Here is a 7042-nt window from a genome sequence, read left to right as displayed (position 1 = left end):
AGCTGGCATGTTTTTTTCTAAAAGATCTTCCCCGGGATTGATTTTGGGGCGGTGCTCCGGCCTGTGCTCTGCAAGAGGGCAGCCTGGATGATCACGGTGGTCCCTTCCGGCCTTACAATCTATGTGTGTGCAGCTGAGTGAGGGGCAGGGGTATTTTGCTGTCCACTGACGGAAGGAGTCCCTGAGCCTGGATCCTTGAGCAGAGATCTCCAGCAATAAGCCCAAGAGGGACGACCGAAGGGGAGACAGTCGGTATTGCGATGGTGGCAGTATTGCTGTAGCCATGAGGTTAGAGCGGGGTAGGCAATCATTTTTTTTGGGGGGGGGGCACTCCAAGAATTTGGAAAGTGGACGAGGGCTGCACTTTGCCATGGTATTAATGGAGGAGGGGCGGGGTCTGGGATGGAGGCTGGGTGCAGAAGGGAGCTCGGGGTAAGGGAGGGAGTTTGGGTGAAGGAGGCAGTTGTGACCTGGGGCACTGGACTGGGGTGCAGGGGGTTGGATTGTGACCTAGGGCAGGGAATTGGTGCACAGGAGGGGGTGTAGGGATTTGAGCTGTGAGTTAGGGCGGGTGGAGGGGACTGTGATCTGGGGCAGAGGATTGGGGTGGGGATATGGGTACAGGATGGGGGCAGAAGATTTGGGTATGTGGAGTAGGGGGCAGGAATGAGGGGCAGAGGGTCGGGGAAGGGAGGGGCTGGGGTGCCAGAGGCAGGATCTGGCTAGGAGACTTACCAGCCAGCTGCCATTCTTGAATCAGCGTCCCTGCCTGCCCCGCCCCTGCACTTAGGCCCTCTGTAATTGACCGGAGATGAGTAGCTCAGATTTGCTATCAATGAAGCGTGTGTCGGGAGCATGGGAGATAGACTAACCCTGGCTAATTGGAATGAAGCCCTATTTTTAATGCTTGAGTATATTTAGCCTCCTATAAAAAAAGGCCCTGTAGTGTTCAAAGGCCCGTGTTACCTCTGGTCATATTCAATGCGTCATGAAGAAGCTTGAAAGCCCAATGCTAGAACAGTCAGGCGCGCGGCTTAGCAGCCCGGACAGCTGAGTTCTGAGGGCACTCTGGGGGGCTGCTGGGGTAAGCAGTGGGTTTGCAAGGGAGGGGAGCCGAGCACACAGAGACAAACAACCCCCCAACGAACATCCGCACAGCAAAACCCTGGCCAGCGTGTGTGGGTGCCTCTTAGGGGCTCTTTCCGTCCTGGGTTTGCAAACACATGGCTGTGCTGAGCAAGGCCCCATGCACCAGGACGGCTGGAAAGGAAAAGCTACGGGAGCATTTGGCACCCAAAATGTTCAGCGAACTATTTTGACTTTTTTTTTTTGGTGGACTCTTTGCACAAATATCGGCCAATGGTGCGTGAACAGAGCCTGTCCATTTTCAGCTTAGATCAGGGGTGGGGAACCTAAGGCCTGGGGGCTGGAGACAGCCCATGAGACCTGGGGTTCCCATCCCAGCATGGGGCAGCCCACACTGACACTCCAGGCTCCCCCCCCCCCCGTGGGGCTGGAGCACACAAAATCTACTAGCCTGCTCCCCTCCCCCCGAGGCTCTGGTGTGCGAGGGGAAGGTAGGGTCTTTCTCCGTCTCAGTCGGGGACCATGCCAGTGAGAGTCTGGTTGTCTGTTTTGCTTCTCACTTGCCAGTGGGTCAGCGGCCCCCACCCCAAAAACAGTCCTCCACCCCTGGCTTAGCGCAAACAATAGCTACCCAGCATCACACACATGGGGGGTGCCCAGTGTGAACGAACAGCAACCAGCTCCCAACAGAACCAGAGCGTTCACCTGCGCCAAATATTTCACACAACGCTTAGGAACAGCAACAACCTGCCCCCATCAAAATCCCAATGGGGCTGTGGACGGAAAAGCGGGGCACAAAATCGACTCGCCGGGCAGAATTTGCGCAGGCAGAAAACGTCTCTGGCAGCTTTTCTGAGGCCTTGGTGCAAGGAATGTAACTTTCGACGTGCACTAGAGGTGGAAGGACACGGGCGCACCCCGGTGCACAGCTCCAGCTGAGCTGAGGCAAAAGCCGGCAGGGCGCTATTGAAAGCTGGCTGGGGCGTGGGTTGCGCTAGGGCAGCACCGGTAAGACACTGTAAGCTCCTTTCCCCGCTGGCGTGCGCTTGCGTTTGTCTTCTAGAAAGGAAAAGCAGCGAGGGGCTCACACGTCCTGCGAGACAGCTGGATCCCAGCCTGGGGGCACTGAAAACGCTGGCTACGTGTCCTCCCCACGCCTTGTAGGCCCTGCAGTGACCGAGCTGTGAGAAATCCCAGGGTGAGTTAGCGCTGACGGAGCAGCATTGACTCCCGCCAAGTCCCCAGCCCCGTGCACTGCAGCTCCCCCTGGAGGAGGGGTTGAGGAGTACTCTCACCCGTCTGCACGTCTCTAGGGTGTCCTGGGGCTCCTCGGGGTTTGTGCAAGAACAGACTCACACAGCCACCCCTCTGAGACTGGGATTTAGGGACTCTCTCGGCTGCCTGGCGGCCTTGGAACGAGAGGGGCTGAGGCCACGTGGAAGTACGGGTCTCCTCCAGAGACCGACCAGGGCCTTGCTCAGTCTTAGGGGGACTCAGCTTGAATTCCTGTCCCCGCAGGGCCTGGAGCGGGTGGCACCCACTTACCCGTAGCAAGAGGATGGCCAGGAAAGGCTCTCAATGCAAATTCAGCACGTGGCAATCAGCCATGACGAAGCTACGGGGACACAGCCCCTCCCCCTTCAGTGCTGGCATGCTGTCTCCACAAACAATAGAGCATAAGAACATAAGGGCGGCCAGACTGGGTCAGACCAAAGGTCCATCTAGCCCAGTGTCCTGTCTGCCCACAGTGGCCAATGCCAGAGCGAGTGAACAGAACAGGGAATCGAGTGATCCCTCTCCTGTCATCCACTCCCAGCCTCTGACAAACAGAGGCAAGGGACACCCTCCCTACCCATCCTGGCTAATAAGTATTGATAGATCTAACCTCCATGGATTTATCCAGCTCTTCTTTGAACCCTGTTCCAATCCTGACCTTCACCACATCCTCTGGCAAGGAGTTCCACAGGTTGACTGTGCACTGCATGAAGAAAAAGGTCTGTTTGTTTGTTTTAAACCTGCTGCCTATTCATTTCATTTGGTGCCCCCTAGTTCTTACGTTATGGGAACAAGTATATAACTTTTCCTTATTCACTTTCTCCACATCTGTCGTGATTTTTTAGACCTTGATCATATCGCCCCTTAGTCCCCTCTTTTCTAAGTGGAAAAGTCCACGTTTTTTCATCTCTCTTCAGAGGGCAGCCATTCCAAACCTCTAATCATTTTTGTTGCCCTTTTCTGAACCTTTTCCAATGCCGAGAAACCTTTTTTGAGATGAGACGACCACATCCGTGTGCAGTATTCAAGGTGTGGGCGTGCCATGGATTTATACAGCAGCAGTAAGATATTCTGTCTTATTCTCTAACCTTTTTTAAATTATTCCTAGCATGTGACATCCTGAGCTGGCTGCTCAGCTGGTGTAAAGCAGTGGAGCATCGGTGGAGCTGGGTGCGGGGGCAGATCCCCAAGGGGCGTGAGGCTGCATTGTAGTCAATGGAGGAGATTCCCAGCTGTGTATATTGGAGTCAATGGAGATACATCCATTCACCCAGCCGCGGTTCAATGCAACGCCACTCATTCACAAGAGCAGATCTGCCCCTGGTTATGGAGGCTGCTGGTTCAGCGTCTCTGATGCCTGCTCAGATCTGAACCGATTCTGACTCCCCAGTTATTCCCAGACATGGTCCCTCGCCCGCCTTCCCCGCCACAATTCTCTCTTCTCCCCAGGTATCCGCCATGCAGCCGAAGTTAATCTGAGGCTGCCGCGAGCAGCCAGCTTTTCCTTTCTCGTTGGAATTACCCTGGTGCCAGCTTGCAATCTTCTCAGTGTCAAATGTGCCGGAGCTGCCCTGCGATAATGGAGGTCTCAGCAAACTCAAGGGCTTTAGGGAGCTGAGTCTGACTGATGGGCAAAGGGGCGGGGGCGGTTTCTTTTCCCCCACACATTGATCTGGGAGGCTCACCCGCTCCATTGGGGTCCCGTGGTGCATCTTAATAGGCACAAACCGTTTTCTGCCCCATGTGCTGAAATGTGGGGGGAAGAAGGGAGCCGCTCCGGTTGCATGGATCAGAGAGGAGAAAAAGAAAAATGACACATTTTGGTCTGCACGAGGGAACGCAGGAAATCGAGTCTCTCCCCATTGGTAAATACTTCCCGGTCTCTTGCCCCAAAGCCAGGGCAGGGACCCCAAGCCAGTGCTAGCATTAGAGCGTGTCTGTCCCTGGGGCATGACAGGGATCAGAATTATGAAAGGGAGGGGACAGAGAAAGAGGTAACAAAGATCCGATTTACGCGCTGCTAATGCTACCCTGCCTGGAAGTCACTAGACTATGTCTACACTCGTGGCTTCTTGTACAAGAAATAGGCAAATGAGGCTAAGCGTGAAATATCGCCGAGCCTCATTTGCATACCTAATGAGCTGCCATTTTTGCAGAAGAGGTTCTTGCGCCAGGAAGAGCTGTCTACACTGTCCCTTCTTGCACAAGAAAAACCCTCTTGCGCAATGCCATTACGCCGATTATTTTCAGGAATAACAGCATTGCGCAAGAGGGTTTTTCTCGCTCAAGAAGAGGCAGTGTAGACAGCTCCTTCTGGTGCAAGAGCCTCTTCTGCAAAAATGGCGGCTTATTAGGTATGCAAATGAGGCTCAATGATATTCCACGCTTAGCCTCATTTGCATATTTCTCCCACAAGAAGCGGCGAGTGTAGACATAGCCTAGGGGTGCGGATCTCTCTCAGGTACGCACTGCAATGGAACCATGTGCTGCCGATCACAGTGTTACCACGTCAGTTTCACACCTGGGCACGCACCATAACCCGCAGGCACCTGCCACTGCAGCGAAGGGAGTTCCCCATTCCTGCCTGGGTCCAGTTTTGTTCAGCATTTCGGCGTGGCATAGGGGCTCGGTCCTGCCGGGACATGATGCCCCCTCGAGGTCCCTTCCAGCTCTGGTGTTCCATGATTCTATGGTCGCTGCAACGCCCCTCGGATGCAGGAGCCTGCCTCTCACTTTTCAGAAGTGATCCGATCCTGTCCACGGTTTGGGCCCCTAAATCCCTTAGGCATTGCAACGCCGACTGCAGCAATACCTCAGTGCCTTTGAAAACCGGGCCCTTGGCGACTCACCCTTGTGGGGGGGGGGCAATCATGGGAGGGTCCCATCACCCCCCACCATCCCTCCTACCCCTCCAGAGACAGACTCTTGCGCCCAGCAGGATGGGGGCCAGCGCCGGTACGTCGGGACACATGCAATTCCACTGAAATCAGCGATGTACAGGTTGGCCTTCACGGTCTTCTCTTGGGGCCCTTTGACTTATTTTGTCCTGGGAGATGGGGGTCTCTGGTAGCAAATGCTACCGTGCAGCGTGCTCCATGCAGCTTTGAGGTGTGCTCCGTGCGGTGCGGAGGACTGGCTGCCCCAGCCCCGCCCCTTCTGGGAGCACAGAGCTGCCCCCCCAGCCCAGGGGCCCTGCAATTCTGTTGGCCCCCTTGGGGGTTAGCAGCAGCAGCCGTCTGGTGAAGAAGGCGGAGGGATGGATGTTCTTTTTGCCTCAAAGACTCCCAGTTCTAAGAGATCCAGGAAGGAAGAACTCCTGCCTTCCCTCCCCCAGGACAAGATTTGAGGTGGGGGCAGACTGTGGAAGGGAAGACAAGGGGAAGCTAACAACAGCCCACAGTTGGTTAGGCCAGCTGCATTCAGAGCCAGATTTTGCAGCCCGCACTGACACCGGGTGCCACTAGGCTCTGCACATAAGCGCCACGGATTTCAGCAGACTAAAGGACCCCCTGGCCTAAATCACGGTGGCTTCCCGGAGTCTGAACAAACTATCCCCTTGGAGACAATCGGACCGACTGATCAACAACATAAAACCCTGGCGCTTACCTGCCCTCCAGCTAAACCTGTTGCTTTCTGCCACGCTGACTTGGAGGCACTGCCATGCTGAATCTGGAGGAGGAAGAACGCCGCAGGCTCAGACAGGCTTGAAATATTCCTCTCTCCGACAGGGTGGTAGCCCTGGTGAAATATAGTCGAGCCAAAGCATAAAAAGTCCCATTTCCAGCTCTGCAATATTTCCTGCCCAAACCCACCAAAGCTCGCTGCTCTAAATTTTCCGCAAAATTCATCTGAGGTTATTTCCCCCTTAAATTAAGCCATACTAATTATTTTCAGCAGGCTTTATCTCCGCTCTGCAACACACCAGGAGGGTGCGGGCGGCGAGCATTTTAAGCCTCCATAAACAAAAGCGTGGTTTGGAAAATAATTCTATCAATTAATCAAATTAATCCTGCAGTTTTAGTTACAAGCCCCCAGTGGCAGGGCTGCTAGCCTGCGGTTATGAGCTATCTCTCGTTGACAGCGTTTAAATGTTGTGATTGCAACAGTAATTAAAGACTATAATGTGCGCCGCTTTGTGCCAGCCTCCTACCTCAGACCTCAGTGCTGTGCAGACAGGGGTCACCTGGAGGACAAAGCCAATCGTGACCCACTGGTGACACACGCACCGTGCGCCGCTCACCGGCACCACTCTGCTTTCTTACCTTCCACGCTCGGACAGGCAGCCGCATCTTGGTCATTGGCCTAGCACTAGCCCTCAGAAAGCAGGCGAAAGACATTGGGGCGGCTCCCTGCGAATGGTTCATAGACTTGAAAGCCAACTCACCTCGTAGGATGATCTTGTCTGATTGCCTGGGTACCAGAAGTCTGCGAATTTCATCCCCTTCTTCCTGCTCCAGCCCTGTCACTTGAGTTTGCCCAAAATGTACCTCCCAGAAAAGCAACTGGTCTAGGCTTGAAGACAGCCAGAGAGTTGGAGAAGCTATCACTTCCCTAGCCGAGAGAGGACCCAGGTTTCATTCCGTGTCCACAGTAGATCACAGTTACAAGACGTCTAGTCCTCGTGCTACAGGCGGATGGTGTTTGCCTCAGAGGCTCCCTGTGGCCCTCCACACGGCCCCTT

Source organism: Pelodiscus sinensis, chromosome 12, assembly GCF_052426305.1.
Source record: "Pelodiscus sinensis isolate ZL-2025 chromosome 12, ASM5242630v1, whole genome shotgun sequence".
NCBI lineage: Eukaryota > Metazoa > Chordata > Testudines > Trionychidae > Pelodiscus > Pelodiscus sinensis.
The sequence above is the reverse complement of the archived record's forward strand: the minus strand, read 5'-3'. Positions refer to the sequence as shown.